Source organism: Hyla sarda, chromosome 3 (genome assembly GCF_029499605.1).
Source record: "Hyla sarda isolate aHylSar1 chromosome 3, aHylSar1.hap1, whole genome shotgun sequence".
NCBI lineage: Eukaryota > Metazoa > Chordata > Amphibia > Anura > Hylidae > Hyla > Hyla sarda.
In genome coordinates, this window is record NC_079191.1 from 333,364,910 (window position 1) to 333,387,525 (window position 22,616).

Sequence of the window (22,616 nt, forward strand, 5' to 3'; positions counted from 1 at the left end):
ACAACTCCCAGCATGCCCGGACAGCCTTCGGCTGTCCGGGCATGCTGGGAGTTGTTGTTTTGCAACAGCTGGAGGCACCTTGGTTGGGTAACACTGATCTATATAGAGGATGCCAGGCATGGACACCCCTCTGTATGGAGGAAGCCTGTCTATATGACCAGTTTTTGAAGCCCATCTATATGACGGGTGCCGGGCATTGGTGCCCTTCTTATGACGGGTGCCGGGCATTGGTGCCCTTCTTATATGACGGGTGCCGTGCACTGGTGCCCTTCTTATATGACGGGTGCCGGGCACTGGTGCCCTTCTTATATGACGGGTGCCGGGCACTGGTGCCCTTCTTATATGACGGGTGCCGTGCACTGGTGCCCTTCTTATATGACGGGTGCCGTGCACTGGTGCCCTTCTTATATGACGGGTGCCGGGCACTGGTGCCCTTCTTATATGACGGGTGCCGTGCACTGGTGCCCTTCTTATATGACGGGTGCCGGGCACTGGTGCCCTTCTTATATGACGGGTGCCGGGCATTGGTGCCCTTCTTATATGACGGGTGCCGGCACTTCTATATGACGGGTACCGGGCACTGGTGCCCTTCTATATGGTAGATGTCAGCCTTTGAAGCCTCCACAAGGAGGATGCCAGGCATAAATGTCCTTCTAGTTGGAAGATGCAAAGTATAGATGCCCCTCTATTAGGAGCATGCCAGCCAATTGTTCCCTATCTTTAAGGAAGATGCCAGCCATCGGTGCCCCTCTGTAAGGAGATCTGTCTGATCTAGAAGGTATATAGGGCTATCTGTATCTAGCTGTCTTTACATTCAGGCTCAGTGTGAAGTTGTCCCTAATGTAGGATCTAGCAGTCCCTGGGCTCCATGTAATGCATTGCGTCTGGGTCACCTTCATTTAATACCATTACTTGTCCATACTGTCTGGGTAAGGCTATTGTGTCTGGTTCTCTCCAAGCCTCCTTTGCATCTGATCAGATTTAGGAAGCATTAAGTCACTTGTCAGGATTGGTAAGACTATTCTCTCATGCGTGATGTTTATTCCATTGGTTATATTATACAGGAAGGGGAGTGCGGATCAGAGGCTGCCTTTATGTGATCCTGCCATATATAATGCACTAGTGACATAGCAATAACGCTTGCAGAGTTTACATTCACATCTGTTCACTGCAATAGGAGAGGAGCAGCACAATGACTGCAGTGTTATCAGTACAGAACCATCCCTTTTATAGTGAACATTTCTATAGGATGGATGATGACTACTCAAGAGATCTGGCTAGGGATCTAGTCTGCAGATCTCTGGTGATCCTGAGGGGGCGCAATTCTTTGTTCTCACAAGTGAAGGTGTCACATGGCCTATCCTTTCTATGTGCGATCACTTATGAGATTGGGTGAGTATAAAGGTGTATTCCTACCTTTTTTGTACTGTATAATCTGTAGGGCCTGTTCTGTAGTGTTACCTTCTAACATATTGTGGGGGTACTCTGTAGTGTTATCTTGTAGTGCATTTGGGCCCGGCTCAGTAATGTTATCTTGTAGTGTAACCTGTGTAGAGGAAGAGTGGTGCAGTTGCCAATGGCAACCAATTAGATTCCTGCTTTCATTTTTCACTGGTCTCTTTAAAAATGAAAGAAGCCATCTGATTGGTTGCCATGGGAAACTGCACCACTCTTCCTCTGCACAGTTTTTGATAAATCTCCCCCATCGTGTATATGTGACATGGACAAACACATGATGTAAAAGGGGTTTCATTTTCATTGGTAGTTACATAGTTTCTTATCTGATCAGCTTGACAAGAGTCCATTAATCCCAACCTTTTACCCTAATGCAGTGTTTCCCAACCAGGGTGCCTCCAGCTGTTGCAAAACTTCAACTCCCAGCATGACCGGACAGCCTTTGGCTGTCCGGTCATGCTGGGAGTTGTTGTTTTGCAACAGCTGGAGGCAGCCTGGTTGGGAGACACTGCCCTAATGTGTTGACATAGATGCCAGTTGCCCCAAACCAGGAGCTTGTACTGCTCTTACAGTAAAGAATCCCTTTCTGTGATGATGGTGAAACCTTCTTTCCTCTAGATATGGGCTGCCCTTTGTCATGGTTCAGGCCTAGGTGTAAACATTACAGGAAAGATCTATGTACTGTCCATCCATATATTTTCACGTCTTAGTATTTTAATCTGGTGCAGATGTTTCTTCCTTCTGTGAACTAACCCAAGGAGGTACAAGTATACCCATCTATTATTGACATACTGGGAAGTAGACAGTGAATTGTGGTCATGTACATATTTGTTTGGCTATCCCTAATGGTAGCCTTTACCTCACTTTTGAAAAACTAGAAAGGGCTTTAAGTAGCATTATATTGTAGCCACTTGTGTGATAGCCATCCTAGTTTCACCAGAGCAGTGTCCTGGCTAAAAAAGGGAGATACCAAGTAGGGCTGGGCTGTATACCGGTTCATACCAAATACCGAAATTTTTGGGCTGCACGATATGAATTTCTCCCATACCGCAATACCGGTTGGGCCCCTCCCCCTCGGGAATTAATGAATCAGCCCAGCGCAGCGCTGTCCTCACATCGGGGAAGTAATCATATGTTACCCGCCAGCGCTGTTCTGTTCCCCCCCCAATTAATGATCAGCCCAGCAGGGAACTACTCACAGATGTCAAGCACTGCCCTCCTCCTCTTTGTTGGGGGCCGCTGGCACTGGAACTCACTGTACGCCAGTGGTCTCCAACCTGCGGACCTCCAGATGTTGCAAAACTACAACTCCCAGCATGCCTGGACAGCCAACGGCTTTTTACATGACAGTGGGCTCAGCCTATCACTGGCCGGGGGCGGGACATTGCTTCGGCTAGTGATAGGCTGACAGCTGTCCGATGTTCCAGTCCCCAGCGTAAGGCCGACGTAGGTAACTTAAAGTTTATTTTCTTTAACTTTTACAGCATAGGGATACTGCGTACAGCAGTGGTCTCAAACCTGCGGACCTCCAGCTGTTGCAAAACTACAACTCCCAGCATGCCCGGACAGCCAACGTCTGGAGGTCCGCAGGTTGGAGACCACTGGCGCACAGTGAGTTCCAGCGCCAGCGGCCCGCAACAAAGAGGGGGGCAATGCTTGACATATGTGATTAGTACCCCCGCTGGGCTGATAATTAATTTGGGGGGGGAGGGGGGAGCAGAACTGCGCTGGCGGGTCACATGATTTGGTGGGGGGGGGGGGAGCAGAACAGAGTTCGCGGGTCACATGATTTAGGGGGGGGGGGGTGTGAAAGAAATACCGTTGAACCGCAATAAGTTACAAAAATACCGTGTACACATATGTGGTCATACTGCCCAGCTCTAATACCAAGTAGGGATCGACCGATATCTTTTCTTTTTTTTATTTTAGCAGATAACCGATAACTTATACCGGAATATCGGTATAAGTTATCGGCTATATATTCAGGTGTCAACAGAGAGCACTGTGGACAAGACAAAAAAGAAATTCAAAAAGAAAAGAATTTCCTCTGTAGCATACAGCTGCTAATAAGTACTGTAAGGGTAAAGATTTTTTAGTAGAAGTAATTTACAAATCTGTTTAACTTTCTGGCACCAGTTGATTTTAAAAATAAATAAATAGATACATGTTTTCCACCAGAGTACCCCTTTAATTCCTTCTGTCTTATGAACAGGCTGTCAGATGTATTCCAGTGACAGAAATAGTTCTTATCTGGTCATAAGGTGAAATGAAAGATTTTCCTGTAACTGGATACAATCCTGTTCCCAGCACTTATCCTACAATACTTGGCCGGCATATTGTTGTGTATGTGGAGTTTTGAGCATCCACAAGTATCTAGAAGGTTCATGGAAGTCATGTCTGATGGGTAAGGCTGCTTTCACACTATGAAGTTCACCCGTTAATAAACGTACGTTTGAAAAAAAATTAACGCCTGTTAAACAACCCCATTGAAGTCAATGGTTTTTTTTGTTTACCCGTTATCACCCTTCATGACTAACTTACGTTAGTTGTGACTGGAGAAATAACGGGACATGCACAAATTTTTCGCCCGTCACAAGAAACGGGTAAATTAACGGACGTTCTTTTTAGCATTGAAGTCTATGGCCAATGGACGTTAGTAAATACACCTGTTAATGCTGACGTTAATTTTACTGAGCATGACATGACATCAGCAGACTCCTGCAGTGCTGAGGGACTACTACTCCCATCATGGAACAGACTTGTTTCCATGATTGGAGTAGTAATTCCCCGGCTTCGGGAGTCTGCAGACAGCTGGGGAGGCTACATTAGTGTTTGTACTACTACCCCATCATGGAACAGTCTGTTCCATGAGGGGGTTTGTAGTAGAGGGGCTGAGGGATTGATCGCACCGGGTTTTACTTCTGAGACCTGATGCGATCTGAAGTTATTAAGCAGGGGAGCGGGCGGCAAGCTCCGCAACCCTGCCATGTATCAGTGTGTTTTTAACTTTTCATTTTTGAATGAGGGAGATTTAAAAATGAAAATTGTGACGAGCAGGGGGGCCATATGTATATTAAAAGCTATAAAGATATATAGCAGGAGGGGGGGGGCAGACTTATAGCCTATATATCTAGCCCCCCAGCAGCGCATTAGATATGACCCCCACCAGTGCATTAATAAATATATACCCCCCCCCCACCAGCGCATTAAATATATACCCCCCCCCTGCAGCGTATGGGCTAGATATATAGGCTATATGTATGCCCCCCCTGCAGCATTATATATCTTGCCCCCCACAGCGCTTTTAAAATATATATATGGCCCCTGCTACTCACAATTTTAAAATCTACCTCTGAGAGCCCTGATTGGCTCCTCAGTACCGGCCATTCAGGGCTCCCGTGGGGGATTAAAAAAGAAAGTTAAAACACACTGATACATCGCCGGGTTGCGGAGCTTTCAGCCCGCTCCCCTTATTAATAAATTCTGATCGCATCGGGTCTCAGAAGTGAAAGCCGGTGCGATCAATCCCACAGCCCCTGTACTACAATCCCCACCATGGAACAGACTGTTCTATGATGGGGGTATTAGTACAAACACTAATGTAGCCTCCCCAGCTGCCTGCAGACTCCTGCAGCCAGGGAATTACTACTCCCATCATGGAAACAAGTCTGTTCCATGATGGGAGCAGTAGTAGTTCCTCCTATGGGAGTCTGCAGGCAGAGGTGGCCATACATGAGGAATAACGGGTCTTAACGGATGATTTATTCAGCTGTTAGCACCCGTTATTTTATCCGTTATTAAGCGTCCGTTATTTACACAGAAAACAGACGTTTAATAACGGGTAAACGTTCATAGTGTGAAAGCAGCCTTATACATCTTCAGTCATTATTTTCCTGGTCCAGCTATCTGTTATTTTGTAGTTTTCTAGACACTTTTTCAAGTCTTTTCTAAATATCATTTACACTTCTTGCTATTGAGGGTTCAGGATCTTGTTTATAAAAGAATTCAACATTTATCATGTTTTTTTTTTTGTTCAGAATGCTGGGTTCGGGTGGTCGTGATGTCATGCAGGGAGCGTTATAAACAAAAATCTTCAGAGAGGTGCTGGCTGGAGATCGCCTGACCCCCTCGCAATCAGACACCTTATCCCCTATCCTAAAGGTCCTAATAGCAGAGGAGTAACATTTTGTGTGTTTAATCTTGCACCCATATATACTAATTGAATATCTATATGTCAGTACAATAGAATATCATGTATGTATAGATGTCAGTGGGTTGATGCCCCAGGTTTTGTTAGGCCCCTCTATAGGGTTACCTTATGAACATTTTGCCTGGCATTCTGAACACATAGATTGCACAGGGTTGCATTTCTGCTAGTCTTCTCCTCTTCATAGAAGCTCTGACATTTTCAGTATATCTTATCTGTGAGCACAGTCAGTGCTTTATCACAGAAGAACATTTTCATTTAGAAACCTCCCTTTAGTTTTAGCTTAGGCCTGCAGAATGCTGTCAGTGTCTCGGCTGTTGGGTAAAGTTGTGTTAATGAACAATCCCTGAACAGTACCCTCTGTACTGCCAGGGTGGGCAGGATGCAAAAGCCTGCAGCACTATGAATAGGATCAGTAATACTTTCCTTCTCAATCCATGAGAACCAGAACAGGGAGGCGGTATATAGCGGCTTATAATATAGAACTGCTTACAATCCGGCTGTACGCCTGTCCAAAAGTGGAGAAGAGGGTCCTCCATGGAGCAGAGGAAAGGGTCCTCCAAGAGACTATGAAGGAAACCAGTCTTAGCGGTCAGTCTATCCATTTCAGGGCTGGATCAATTACATCGACATATACGTTCTATATACAAGTGTGCAATATGTACTTTTCTTATTGTTTCCCCACAAATGTTTTAGCTTTCTCAGATATCATGGCAGCCAACAAGGGGGCCTTCAGCTGTTGCAAAAATACAACTCCAAGCATGCCGGGAAAGCCTTTGGTTTTGCATCAGCTGGAGACACCCTGTTTGGAAAACGGTCATAGGGTGTAAAATTGTAGCTGACAACATACATTGTTTCTTTCTATAAGGCATAGGGCAGTCTTCATTTTTTCCCCTTGTAGCCTTCCTGCATGGCTTGTACCTGCAGAGTAAATAATCTGTTTTTATTTCCTCCTTTGTATACTTTATTGCCATGTGCTGATAGCACCTTGCCAAAAACAGCTCCATCGCTGCCAGAGGGGTCATAAGTTAATAACCAAAGCAACACTAGAGTTTATCATTAGGCCTTCCAATAAGGACTGTACAGACAAACATGCAGCCTTAGGCTGGGTTCACATCACATTTTTGCCATACTGTTTTCAATCAGTTTTTCTAAAGAAAACCATATGGCAAAAAAACGGATGGAACTGTATGGGAAAAAGTAAACAGTATGCATTTTTAAACATATACTGTTTTTAAAAGTGCATACGGTTCTCTGTTTTTATTAAAAAAAAAACACAGAAAAAAAAACATAAGTTTTTGTAAATGTTGTCCATTTTTAATGGGAGGGGTGTTGGCTGGGGACTTTAGGATGCAAATGGGCATGTGCAAAGTAAAAACGTATACGGTTTAAAAACCGTACTGCAACCGCATAGGTTTTTTTTTTTTAAAACATGGACGTCAATGGGAAACGCACATGTATATGGTTCCATACGGGAAACCATGTACGGTTTTTACTTTGCACATGCACATTTGCATCCTAAAGTCCCCACCCAACACCCCTCACATTAAAATGGACAAAATCTTCAAAAATTAAAGATTTTTTTAAATTTTTTAATAAAAAGATTGATAAAGATCCGGATTGTGGATCGAAACGTTGCATCTCACTGATGGGTGAATAAAACTATTATCTTTGGATTACAATCCCTGGAGTGCCGCTTCTTCCGTATTTTCTTCAAAAATTAAAGATTTTTTTAAATTTTTTAATAAAAAGATTGAACCGTATGCACTTTTAAAAACAGTATACGGTTTAAAAAAACGCATACAGTTTACTTTTTCCAATACGATTCCATCCGTTTTTTTTGCCATACGGTTTTCTTTAGAAAAATTGATTGAAAACAGTATGGCAAAAACGTGGTTCGAACCATCTTCCCTTCCACCATAACATCACCATTCAGTGCTCTCCTCCTCCAATAGCCCTTTAAAGGGGTACTCCACTGCTCAGTGTTTGGAACAAACTGTTCTGAATGCTGGGGCCGGTGCTGGAAGCTTGTGAGGTCATGCCCCGCCCCCTCAATGAAAGTCTATGGGAGGGGGCGTGACAGCCTTAACAACCCCTCCCATAGACTTGCATTGAGTGGGACGGAAATCTGTCATAGAAAATGCAATCCACCCAAATGATCTAAACAGATTGTTATATAGTTTTGATTGAAATACTGGGACATTTTATTATTTTTTTCTCTTTTGAAATTAATTGATCAGGTGTCCTCCATAAAAACTAAAACCTTCACCTCACACAGATCCACACTACGTCTGGAACACTCAACATTTTATACCCAACTCTCTGTGGGGCAGACACGTGACAGTGGAGATGCAGCAACTTTTGTAAAGACCACATTCAGTATTGGTATTCAGTTCATTGTAAACATACAACTTTACACATAAACCTACATATGACACCTGAATACACATGTACATACCCCGGCATATATACAAGCGCTCATCAAGGAGCATATTGTAAATTCATCTTCCAACCCTTGTGTTTTGGACTGACGGGAGCTGTGGGCATCTGCTATTTTCTGCACAGTATAGCTGTGGGCATGGGGCAAAGCCTAGGGCACTTTACTGATGAGATGTCATAGGAATGGGCACCCACACTCCAATCTATATATTCTGGCTAAGTTGCTGGCAAACAGAAGCTCAGGCCTGGTTCACTAGTACAGATCACCTAGACCAGTGGTTCCCAACTAGGATGTCTCTCCAGCTGTAGTGAGGTTGTCATGCTAGGAGGTTGTAGTTTTGTATATAGTAACCATTCTATGGGTTAAGACTCTTTAACTCGAACCGTTAGAGTAGGGTCACACTTGACATATTTTGCTGCTGCATATTTTCCTACCTATTGAAATCAATGGGTAGCAAAATCAGCTGCACATTTTGCTACCCATTGACTTCAATGGAGGTGGGAAAATACGCAGCAGCCAAATACGTCATGTGTGACTATGTACGGCTGACGGTCTATGCTGAGGTTTTCACTACAGCTGTAGAGGCAAATAGGGGGAGATTGGCTGCTATGGGCAATCAGATTGCTTCTTTTATTTTTAAAATGTTCTCTGGGAAATGAAAGAAGCAATCTGATTGCTCTGGGCATCCGCACCACTCTAACACTGCACAGAGTTTTATATATCTCCCCTATTGTCTAGTTGAGTAATGTGCCGTATCTAAAATCATGGGTTGAGGGGTTTAACATTTTTGGTGCAGGAAAAGGTAACGTATGTATGTTAGGCTGCTTTCACATTATAGAATTATCCATTTTAAAGATCCGTTATAAGAATCTGTTAACAAAACCATTAAAAACGGCCGTTACAAAATCCCATTATAGTGTATGGGAATTTTAAATTATCTGTTTTATCCCCTCATAACCCGTTATTAATAACGGACATTATTTTGTGACGGGAGAAAGAACTGAAGAAATAGTGCATGCACTATTTCTTCCGTTCTTTCTCCTGTCCCAAAATAATGGGTTAAAACGGATAATGTAAAAATCCCATAGACTATAATGGGATTGTTTAACGGCCGATTTTCAGGGTTTTCATAACGGATCTTTAAAAAACAGATGAATGTATAATGTGAAAGGAGCCTCGTGTGCAGCTAGAAGTACCTCTCAATTTAACCTTTCCCCTCTAAATTTAGATCTAGTTCTAATTCTATTATTTTTTTTATTTTTTTTAACTTGTCTGGAATGTCTTTTAGTTTTGGTGATGCAAGAATAGATAGGTGTGACAGACATTTGTTATTTAGTAACCTACTTTTGACTATCCCTCTCTCTAAGCTTCAGTGCTGTGAGGGCTAGGCTCCTTTTACACAGACAGATGACTGGTTAACGCGATGGTCCATGTTTTTGGGATCAGTGGAGGTCCCAGGAGTTGGACCCACACTAACCAGCTTGTTATCCCCTATCCTATAATTTGGGGATAAGCTAAATATGGGGATACTAGCACATGTCAAGAAGGCACTTTAGGCACTGCACACATGTAAGCCAGGAGATGAGTTAGATTCACGGAGTACTGGTATGCTTATATGTAAGGAGAAACTTCATGAGGATAGAAAAGGAAAAATGAACATAGCATTTACCAGGTACGAAGATATTGCAGTTTGTAGTTTTTCATGTTGATTCAAAGACCGCAGGCAACTTAAAGTGCAGGGAGGGAGATGACTTGGTCAGGTGCAGAGGTGTAAAGTGAGCCTGAGATGGAAATACCCCTTTAAGGCAGTGTTTTCCAAACAGTGTGCCTACAGCTGTTGCAAACCTACAACATCCAGCATTCCTGGACTGCCAAAGGCTGCAACAGCTGGAGGCACGCTGTTTGGAAAACACTGCTTTAAGGAGAATGTATCTTCAAATAAATGACCTTGTTAAATAGTTTTTATGAGAAACCTATTTTTAAAGATGAATGGAAATGTTGCAAATCTATTATAAAATCATGCGGTTTTCGTTTTGACCACTGAGCCTAAAAATTAGCTGACACTTCCTGTTCTGTACAGAAAAAAAAATCAGCGGTGTTCTCCTTAAAGGAAATCTGTCACCAGTGTCACCTGCACTAACCAGACGGTACCGACAGGTAGTGCAGGGGACTCTGATGACAATGGTACTTACCTTGTCCCTTTCCGTGGCGGGGATCTCTGGTAATCTTGACCGTTAAGCTTCAGCTCTGTTACCGCTGCTGTTTTCTAGCAGCAGGGAGCAGCAGCGGTGATGTCATTAAGCTCCGCCCAAGCCGCTGCAGTTCTCTGCTGGGTCTCGCAGCAGCGGTGACGTCATTAAAGGAAAACTGTCAGCTTGCTCCCCCCACACTAAATAGCGGTACTGGCTGAGTGCGGGGGATGCTGATCAGTCTGATGCTTACTGTGCCCGTTCTGCTGATATCTTTGTTTTTCCCTATATACTAATAAAGTGCTAACTGGCACAGGTGGCGTTAACTGGCACTCTGACGTCACCCCACCGTGCCCCAAGCCGGGCCCAGAGCTGAAGCTTAATGGAGAAGATTACCAGAAATCCCTGCCACAGAATGGGACAAGGTAAGTACCGTTGTCATCAGTGTCACCTTAGTGCAGGTGACACTGGTGACAGATTTCCTTTAAAATATACAGAATAACAATGAAAGGTGATACCTATACTGTGTATATATAAAACACAGGAGCCACCATTGACAATGGGTGATGGTCGCACTTCCCCCTTCATGGTCTCTACACAGGTCACACAACATGTCTAGGAAACTTCGCCACTGAAAATAAGTCCCCTTTGTTACATTTTCTGTCAACGCGGCTTGCTGTATAGCAATATGGCTGCAAAGATAGTGTGCGAACATGGAATGATATACAGTCAGAAAATTAAAATATATAAAAAAAAAAATAAATTCTCTTGAAGGGAGCCTGTTAGCATTTTACAGAACAAGAAAGCTCAGCATGCTCTGCTAAAGTCTGGGCTTTTTGATGAAATCTGATGAGGATGTAAATAAAGCTTAAAGGGGTACTCTGCTGGGAAAACATTTTTTAACCCTTTAAGAACCCAGCCCATTTTGGCCTTAAGGATTTAATTTTTTCGTTTTCGTTTTTCCTCCTTGCCTTCAAAAAATCATAACTTTTATATTTTCATCCACAGACTAGTATGAGGGCTTGTTTTTTGCGCGACCGGTTGTCCTTTGTAATGCATTCATTCACTTTACCATAAAATGTATGGCGCAACCAAAATGTGGGGAAATTAAAAAGAAAACCACAATTTTGCTAGTTTTGGAAGGTTTCGTTTTCACGCCGTACAATTTACGGTAAAAATGACATGTTCTTTATTCTTTGGGTCAATACGATTAAAATGATACTCATGATTACATACTTTTCTATTACTGTAAAAAAAATCGCAAACTTTTTAACCAAATTAGTACGTTTTGAAGACCTATAACTTTTTCATTTTTCCGTATAAGCAGCGGTATGAGGGCTCATTTTTTGCGCAGTGATCTGTACTTTTTATTGATACCATATTTGCATATATAAAATACATTTTTTATCAATTTATTTTGGAATAAAATGTTATAAAAAAAAAGCAGCAATTTTGGACTTTATTTTTAATTTTTTTATGTTCACGCCATTCACCGTACGGTATCATTATTATATTTTAACAGTTCGGATATTTACACACGTGGTGATACTAAATGTTTTTTACATTTCTTTTTTTTTTTTTACACTTTTTGTGGTGAAATGGGGGAAAATGGGTCATTTAAATTTTTTTATTGGCTAGGGGATTTTTCAAATTATTTTTTTTTTTAACTTTCATATTTACACTTAAATAGTCCCCATAGGGGACTATTTATAGCAATCATTCAATTGCTAAGACTGTTCAGTGCTATGCATAGGACATAGCACTGATCAGTGATATTGGTCATCTTCTGGTTTGCTCGATCTCAGACCAGAGCAGAAGAACCCATGGAAGGCAGCATAGGCAGGTGAGGGGACCTCCGTCTGCTATTCTGGATGATCGGATCGCCGCGGATGCTGTGATCTGTATTGATAAAGGCATCTGTGGAGTTAATGGCGGACATCCGCGCAATCACGGATGTTGGCCATTACCGGCGGGTCCCTGGTTGCTATCAGCAGCCGGCACCTGCCGCGCATGTCCCAAGCATCGCTCCGATGCTCGCGATTATGTATAGGACATTTAATGTGCGTTAAGTACCACCTCACCAGGACATACGGTTACGTCCTGCATCGTTAAGGGGTTAAATCGACTGGTGCCAGAAAGTTATACAGATTTGTAAATTACTTCTATTTAAAAATCTTAATTCTTCCTGTACTTATCAGCTGCTGTATACTACAAAGGAAGTTCTTTTCTTTTTAAATTTCCTTTCTATCTGTCCACAGTTCTCTTTGCTGACACCTCTGTCCATTTTAGTAACTGTCTAGAGTAGGAGCAAATCCCTATAGCAAACCTATCCTACTCTGGAAAGTTCCTGACATGGATAGAGGTGTCGGCAGAGAGCACTGTGGTCAGACAGAAAGGAAATTCAAGAAGAAAAGAACTTCCTCTGGAGCATTCAGCAGCTATGTATGCCGCTAGCAACAGAACAGCACTTTTATATACAAAAAAATAATGAATAGTCATAGTTTCTCTTAACTAAAGGAATGGCTTTCCTCTGGTTGAGCCATCTGATTGGACAGTACTGCAAAAGCACATTGTAAACCTACTGTATGAATCAGTCTTATAGGAATGTAGATCATCTGAGGTCAGATATTTCTGCCACCTATCATATGAGATATAAGCTATTGCATGACATCCAACCCATCCCATCCCATCCTATCCTGTTCCAGTTTCCTCAGTATGCTGTTTTCGATAAAGAAATGGCATTGGTAAAAATCTCTGGGGAGGTCTATTAAATCTTATGCAGAGGGTAAGTGGAACAGTTGTCTATAGAAACCGATCAGGTTGCTTCTTTAATTTAAAAAAAGGCTCCACTTTTTCTCTGCACGGGTTTTGATAAATATTCCCCATTTTTACATTACAGTTGTGTGAATCTGACTTAAGGCCGCATTCACATAAAGGTAATGTGGCTCAATGTGTGTGCTGTATATTTAAATAGGCACTGTCAGATATAAAAACTTTTGATATGTTGTAAAGCAATAGGTTTTGCAATTGCTTTAATTAAAAAAATTTCAGTATTTCATACTGAAAATGCCAGCCAAAGAACTGCCCCCTGGGATACATACTAGTGTTAAGGATGGGTTAATGTGCGGCCCTAATCTGTGAGTGACTACTGCTGTACTATTTTTCCGAGTGTCGACGTAAGAAAATTCACACCAGGCCAGGTTGGCATGAGTCCCTCCTCTGTGTTGACTCCAGGGAGTTCTGATTTATTACAGGAAGTAAATTTGGGTTTTACATTTGGAAAAAGGAGGGTTGGTTATGACATCACAATTAGCATGTTACATTTTGATTGGTTGTTCGATTATTGTATCTGTATATACAGTGGTCCCTCAACATATGATATTAATTGGTTCCAGGAGAACCATCATATGTTGAAACCATCATATGTCGAGTACATATGTCTATGTAAAAAATGGTAATTGGTTCTGGGGCCTCGGAACCATTGTATGTTGAATACATATCTCTATGGGAAACTGCTAATTGGTTCTGGGATGACCATTGTATGTGGAGTGTATGGGGAGTGTTTAACAAACCAGGGTGCCTCCATCTGTTGCACAACTCCCAGCATGCATGTACAGCCATTGACTGTCTGGGCATGCTGGGAGTTATAGTTTTGCAACAGCTGGAGGCACACTGATAGGGAAACATTGATGTATGGGGTGTATAGTGTGTATATGTATTGTATGTGATGTGTGACATCGCATACAGTACTGTACAGTTCTTTAAATACCTTCAGGGGGGACAGAATGTCCTCCATTACGATCCTGCCGACTGCAGCTCCATAGGAAAGGAAGGGGAGGGCAGCCAGCAGCTCATTGGATGCCTGCAGCAAGATGCTGCAGGCTATTGGCTATTGTTGCACGGGGGGGGGCTTACACGGAGCTCACAGTGGAAGCCTGGGGACAGCATGTGAGTAACAGGAGGCAGAACAGGGCACGTTAAACAACTATCTGTCAGTTGCTGAAGTTGTCAGCGCTGTCAGATAGCTGTTTATACGATGGCCCCGACACACAGCAGCATCATGTCGATGCTTAGGCAGAGGAGAAAGTAGCATCCGGCTCCCAAACTGGATAAAATACTGGCTTTATTGAAAAATATTAAAAACCAAACTGGAACATAATATGGATAAGAACAAACGAAACGCAACCAACGCGTTTCGACCTGTTAACAAGTCTTAATCATGGTAACAAGTCTTACCATGATTAAGACTTGTTAACAGGTTGAAACGCGTTGGTTGCGTTTCGTTTGTTCTTATCCATATTATGTTCCAGTTTGGTTTTTAATATTTTTCAATAAAGCCAGTATTTTATCCAGTTTGGGAGCCGGATGCTACTTTCTCCTCTGCCTAATTGCCACACCTGGGAACACGGCCCTTGCCTCACTCCGAGTCTTCCAACTGGAGAGGTGTGTTACCATATACATGATCTGGGTCTGAGAACTACAACGGTGAGCTGAATTTTTCTATATTTCCCTGTGATATCATGTCGATGCTGCCTTCAACATACGATGGGCTCTGAGAGGCCATCATATGTTGAAATGATCATATGTCGGGGCCATCATAAGTCGGGGGGGTCACTGTATTAGCATATCTAGTGTCCATTAATTTCTTGGCAGAAGTTCTCTGTTCGTCAGATGTTTAGACTTTGCACTCCCGCATGGAGTTCCAAGGCCTATATTCAGAGTCACGAGCAGATAGCATTCTGATGTTTATGGGTTAAAGGGTAGGTAACAGATATATTTTTCCAGCAGCAATGGCATTTTAGTATTAGTAGATTGATCAGTCATTAGAAACATAAGGGTCATCCCTATCACTAGTCCTACTGTGTCCACTTGTCATCACCTACGTCATGGACCCACTTCATGATTGACAGGTCTGCAGATCTAAAGCTGCTGCTTGTGTGCTCCTGTGAGGAGAAGGGGGGGGGGGGAGGGGCAGAAGCATATTGCTGCCATGACTGAGCAGGAGACAGAAGAATGAATGGAGGATTTCTTTGCTTAACCCCATAACGACCACGGACTTCAATGTACGTACTGGTTTGGCGGTACTTCGCGCACCAGGACGTACATTTACATCCTTTGTATGACAGCGAGCATCGGAACGGTGCTCGCGTCATACATGGCAGGTTCCAGATGCTAGCAGCAGCTGGGGACCCGCCGGTAATGGCCGCCATCCGTGATTGCGCAGATGTCCACCATTAACCCCTCAGATGCCGTGATCAACACAGATCACTATTCAGAAAAGGAAAGCAAAAAACACAGGGAGGACAGCGCCTCGTGTATTACCCAGGATACAGGGGTGCCTACAGAGGACAGGACAAAGTGGGCTCTATAAAATGGCCGCTCACCTTTTCAAGGAGAAAATGCGCATATCACCCCAAAGGGGTATAAGGTAGTATAATGTAGTCTTCTGGGTATGAACTGCTGAGCCCAAGGCGTGGATGGGATAGAAGAGGACTTCTCCCATGAAAGACATGCAAACTTGTAGAAAAATTCAGACCTTATCAGCGCGCGCGCTGCTCAATATTCCGGAAGCATCAAAGGTGGAAGCCAGGATAGGGTTAAAGTGCTGCCAACTATCCGAACTCTCAAAATATAATGTTAATGATCTTGTACGGTGAATGGCGTAAACATGAAAAAATAAAAAGTCCAAAAATGCAGCTTTTTGTCACATTTTATAAAAAAAATAAAAATAAAAAAAATTATCTAATAGTTTTATATATGCAAATGTGGTATCGCTAAAAAGTACAGATGACAGGAAAGAACTTCACAAATTTCTCTGTAGTATAGCTGTAGTATACAGCAGCTGATAAGTACTGGAAGGGTTAAGATTTTTAAATAGAAGTGATTTACAAATCTTTTTAACTTTCTGGCACCAGTTGATTTGAAAACCTTTTTTCTCCGCCGGAGGTCCCCTTTATGGCCTAGGACTTAGGTCGTCTGGTCATGTTGAAGACATGAGGACTAAATCAGTTTCCATCACCAGCACTGATTCATGTGTGTACAGCGTGTATTAGTGAAAGACTCCTGGGATATAGTCACATGACCGGGCCGCTCACGTGATCCATCACCATGTCAACGCCTCCAGTATCTGGTGACGAGAACAGGGAAGTAGACCGCGGCGTTCCGGTCACGTGACACATTCCGAGTCACATGACCACATCCACCTAGATGAATGAGTTCATGTGTATCCGGAGCTAGTGTTGCCTGGTAACCGCCAGTTATATACCAGCCGTCATCTGGCTTATTCAAAAAGGATAGAGATCAATACCTATATGGGTGGGGAGCCAGGATCAGGGAAGAAAACTCACTAAATAAACTTAAAACAGTATCAAAACAATAAAAGCAAATGAATCCCTAATCTTTCAATAATACACGCATGCGCAGTTTATTTTGACCCACGCTAGCGCCGCCATTGACAGAGCGTGTGAGTAATATCTCCCTGGTCTTGTGTTAATGTTAATATATAATTATGTACAGAGGAATGCGTTAAATAATTAGATCTTAGATTATTCCAGGAATGGTGCTTTTCAAGCATTGTTTTTAAACTTGCACAATAATGCACTATAATATGCACTTTATATTTTATGGAAAGCACGGAATATTATGTATTTAGCTTGTTGTTTATTTTTGCTCAATTATTAATTGATTGTTGTGAATCACGTGATTTGTAATGTTGCACTAGAACTGGGTATTTATAGCCCTTAGATTGTGTGTATGACAGGCTTGAAAATGGCTCCATAGGGGCAGAAACGTTGCTGTATTGAGACATGAAAAAATAAAAGCACTTTACTTTGAGTGCTGCGCTTGTTGGGTTTCTCTATCTATCTATCTATCTAAAGTCAACAAAAAGGACCGCACTCCCAAGGGTGTCCACGGGTGCAAGCTGGTCGGGCCCAGGTCAAGAGCCCCCACAAACAGCCAGCAAAACAAAACAGCAGCACTCCGGTTTAGATGAAAGCGTGTCAGGCTTTATTCATCAGATGCCACAACGTTTCAACCGTCTCTCACGGTCTTTGTCAAGCAAACGTGATGCTGGAGCAATATATATATATATATATATATATATCCGGTGGATGCTGCTTTTATATTGCAGGGGTCCCAAGTGGCGGGACCCCGGCGATCTGACATCTTATCCCCTATCCTTTGGGCGCAAAAAATGAGCCCTCATACCGGCCCGAATGCGGAAAAATAAAAAAGTTATAAGGGTCAGGAGATGATAATTTTAACATAGAAATTTTCCTCCATGTAGTTATTATTTTTTTTCCCGAAGTACGACAATATCCAACCTATATAAGTAGGGTATCATTTTAACCGTATGGACCTACAGAATAAAGATAAGGTGTTATTTTTACCGAAAAATGCACTGCGTAGAAACGGAAGCCCCCAAAAGTTACAAAATTACATTTTTTCTTCAATTTTGTCGCACAATTATTTTTTTTTCCGTTTCGCAGTGGATTTTTGGGGAAAGTGACTGTCACTGCAAAGTAGAATTGGTGGCGTAAAAAATAAGCCATCATATGGAATTTTATGTGCAAAATTGAAAGTGTTATGATTTTTAGAAGGTGATGAGGAAAAAGTGAAAATGCAAAAACTGAAACGTGAAGTCCCTAAGGGGTTAAATATATATATATAAAAAAAAAATGTAAACAGCCATATTACAAAAGGTCTTTAATTTACATCAGTAACAACATATAAAAAGTTTTTGGATCGGACGGTGCCCATTTAAACACTGTTGTACAGGCTGTGCACTCACTACTTGACTGCTTGAGATTTACATCAAAAAGTTATTCTGGAACTTTTCCAACCAAACTAGATAGAAATCTGCTCTATAACATGATGCCTTTGGAATGGACTGTGTTTTCAATGTGACCAGCTCTCTTTAAGGCTCTTAATATGGGTTGAACTTTGACTAGCATGAAAGCTACCCCCAATAGAAGGATAGCATCCCTGAACATTATGGCTGTAAGGACGCATTCACACTACAGAATCTCCACCCGAAGATATTTCTGGTTACAATTGATTTCTGAGAGGATTCAACAAATGAATTTGGTTATTCTTTCGGTGTGGTCCAGAATTTGAATTTTGTGGTGAAAATTCTGCAGTGTACATAGTGCAGCAGAATCCCATTGAAGACAATGGAAGGCTGCTGCATTGGAATTTCTTTAGTAAATGCGCCCAGATTGTGATTTTACATAAAATTTCCCCCTAGATGACGCAGCGCTAAGGCTGCTTTCACACTATAAACTTCATCCGTTTTAAAGAGCAATTATAATGTTCCGTTATGAAAATCCTTAAAAATGGCTGTTACGGTATATGCACTATTTTTCTCCCGTCACAAAATAACGTCCGTTATTAACCCGATAACAACCATGGACGTCTATACTCTTCTAATGGCCGTTAACTGGGTATGACGCGGGCTCCCAACTCAAGCCTGCATCATACCGGCCGCCCCCCAACTGATTCCTGTAGTCGCTGCCACCTATTAACCCTTTAGATCGCCGCTGTCAAAGTTGACAGCGGTGTCTAAAGGTGCCTGTATCCCGTCCCTTGTGGTCCAGTGGGGTGGACGCCCCCCCTCGCAGCGCTATCACGGGGGAGCGATCCACTACTGAGGTAGCCTGAGGGCTTACCTCTCCTGCTGCGGCGGCTCCGGTGCTCAGAATGATAGAGCCAGTTAGGACCACGCTTTATCAATCGAGCACAGAGCACACAGATCAATGGGATTGTATGTAATCCCATTGATCTGTATGAGGAATCAAATGATTAAAAGTGTAAAAAAATAAATAAATAATAATGATTGATTTAAAAACACACATTAACCCCTTCCTTATTAAAAGTTTAAATCGCCCCCCCCCCCCCTTTTCCCAAATTCCATATAAAAAAATATGTAACCATAATAAAAAAATATATATAGTATCGCCATGTGCGTAAATGTCCGAGCTATAAAAATAAATAAATTGTAAATTAAACTGCACGGTCAATGGGGTACGCGCAAAAAAATTCCAAAGTCCAAAATAGTGTATTTCTGATAAAAAAGTCCAATCAAAACAAAAATCATACCGATTAAAACTTCAGATCACGGGGCAAAAAATTAGCCCTCATACCACCCCGTACGCGGAAAAATAAAAAAAGTTATAGGGGTCAGAAGAGGACAATTTTAAATGTGTTTATTTTCGTGCATGTAGTTATGATTTTTTCCAAAAGTAAGACAATATTAAACCCATATAAGTAGGGTATCATTTTAATCGTTTGGACCTACAGAATAAAGATAATGGCCCTCATTTACTATTCTAAACCCGACCTCTTTTGCCGTTTTTTTTTTGGCGCAGCTTTGTCTGCGCCATGTCGCAGACATCGTGCGCCAGTCTGTGACACGATGCAACATTTTTTCCCGACGGACCCGATGTGGATTCTCCCAAACCCGAAAAAGGGGCGTAACCCGACATTTCTGAGCTTTCCCACGTATTTATTAAGGTTTCCAACTCGAATTTGTTGAATTGTTGTGGATTTTTTCCCGACAGCTCAGAGGAGTTGGAAACCAAAACCAACCAAACCCACGTGTGAAAAACAGTATGCGACATAATAATAAATACCAGGGGAAAAAAGCAGTCGGGTAAGAAAGCAACATAGACTTACAACCCGATTTTCTTAGTAAATGAGGGCCAATGTGTCATTTTTATTGAAAAATGTACGGCATAGAAAATTTACAAAAGGGGTTTTTTTTTTTTTTCTTCAATTTTGTCGCACAATTATTTTTTTTCTATTTTGCTGTAAAATGACTGATGTCATTACAAAGTAGAATTGGTGGCGCAAAAAATAAGCCCTCATATGGATTTTCAGGTGCAAAATTGAAAGGGTTATGATTTTTAAAAGGTAAGGAGGAAAAAAACGTAAGTGCAAAAACAGAAGAGCACTTGGTCCTTAAAGGGTTAATAACAGGCTATGACTGGTTAAGACGGATAATATAAAAATCCCATGGACTTTAATGGGATTTTGTATCGGCCGTATGGGATTTGTAACGGCCATTTAACGGCCGTTTTTTAAGGGTTTTCATAACGGAACATTATAACTGCTCTTTAAAACAGATGCATTTATAGTGTGAAAGCAGCCTGAAAACATGTACGCCCTTACCGTTTGGGACTCAAAACCGGTCAAGCCTTATAAAGGTATAAATGAAACATGCCGGTTGGCTCAGGGGGCTCATGATCATAGTTGTCGGATGAGCTAAAAATGGTCACAGAGGGTCTCTTTACCGGCAGCTGGTTATGCAGTAGGAATAGCATTATAAAGTAAATCCCATTTAATGACTACATATAATAGTCCCCTATAGCGGCTAGAGCTGGGCGGTATGACCAAAAATGTGTATCACTGTATTTTTGTAAATTATGGCGGTTCCCTGGTATTTAACGGTATTTACCCCCGTATCATCATGTGATGGGCGCTGCAACCCCCACACCCCCGGTTTATAAGCCCAGCGCTGAGCTGTCCCCCACGAGCGGTGCCTCTCAGCCCCCCTCCCCCCCCCCCCCACCAAATAATTATTAGCCACTGTGCTGTACTGTTCTCTGTATTCCTGTGCCTGGACTGCAAATATTAAAAAACAAACTTTAACTCCCCTTCTTCTTACGTTCCCCCATTGCTCCGGAACCGGCCTCGCGGTCCTCTGTGCTTTTGCCCTTTCCTGGGGATGGGAATGTCACAGAGCCATCAGCCTATCACCGGCCGCAACCCTGTTCCGCCTCGGCCGGTGATAGACTGAGCACACTGTCATGTAAGGAGCCGGCCGGCTTCTTACATGACAGTGTGCTCAGCCTATCACAGGCCGAGGCGGGACATCACTGCGGCCGGTGATAGGCTGATGGCTCTGTGACGTTGCCATGCCCAGGAAGCAGCAAAAGCACAGAGGACCGTGAGGCCTGTTCCGGAGCAATGGGGGAACGTAGGAAGAAGAGAGTTAAAGTTTATTTTGTTTGTGAAGCCTGGCTTCAGGATAGTACAGTACAGCGCAGCGGCTGATAGTTATTTGGGCGAGGGGAGTGAGCGCTCGCGGGTGACATATGATTAGTCCCCCGATGTGGGAGACAGCGCAGCGCTGGGCTGATACTCCGGGGGGGCGAAGTGCAGAACAGCGCCCGCGGGTGACACATGATTAGTTGCCCAATGTGGGGACAGTGCTCTGTGGCTGATAATACATTAATTCGAGGGGGGGAGGGGAGGGGCCCAACCAGTATTGCGGTATGGGAAAAATTCACATCGTGCAGGAAGAAAAATTTGGTATTCGGTATGAACCCAGCACTAATAGAGGCTTAAAAATGTGTAAAAATAAAGGGGGAGATTAATCTAAACCTGTGCAGCAAAAAGGTTGCCCGTAGCAACCGATCAGAGAACCTTTTGAAAGCAATCTTATTAGTTGCTATGGGCAACTTTTCTTCTGCACCTGTTTTGATACGTCTCCCCAAAATGTTCTTAGAATTATTTAAAAGCTTCTCCCTATTAAAAAATTATGTATTATTATTTTATTTTATTTTTGTAAAATGTGGGGCTATGTGGAGAAGCTTTTAAGATGATTAGAACCCTTTTCCCATTTCACAAAAAATTACAGAAAAAATATATTTAGTATTTCCACATGCAGAATTGTCTATCTAAATATTTTTATGATTCCACACAGTGAATTATGTAAAAGTAAGAAGAAGAAAAATACCTGAGGCCAAAAATGGAGATTTTTTATTTTTTTTGATCACCTCGTATATCAGGAAAAAAAAGAATAATCCATGAATAAAAAATGATTAAAAAATACCATTAACACAAAAAATGCTACAGATCATGGCACAAAAAAGATCCCACATTCAGCCCCGTATATGGAAAAATAGAACAGTTATAGGGGGTCAGAGGAGGACAATTTAAAGTAAACAAATTTTGTTTAAAAAGTTAAAGGACAATAATAGAAAAACTATAGAAATTTGGTATTGTTTTAATCACATTGGCCAGATTTTATCATTGTTTACCCTTTTTTTTTTCGTCTATATTTGGTGCTATTTTGGCGCAGGTGTCCTTTTTGCACCTTTTGGTTTACACATTTCCGCTGATTTTGATTTGTAATCCACTGTTTTTGGCAATACACATGATATGGAAGGGTTTTATGAACTGCGCCTTTTTGTGAAAAGGTGCAAAAAAAAAGGCGCAAAGCCACTGAAAAGTCTCTAAAAGACACCAGCGCAGACTTAGCTTAGCTTTTTGGTGTATGTGAAGAGTGAAATTTCAGAAAATATGACCTGCACAAAATGTA

The 22,616-nt window shown here is 42.2% G+C and overlaps 1 protein-coding gene across 1 annotated transcript in view; it reads left to right on the forward strand.

Moving 5' to 3' along the window:
- PPP1R14C (protein phosphatase 1 regulatory inhibitor subunit 14C) overlaps nucleotides 1-22,616 on the forward strand; it is a 77,241-nt gene that overhangs the window by 902 nt on the left and 53,723 nt on the right. The window lies entirely within an intron of this gene.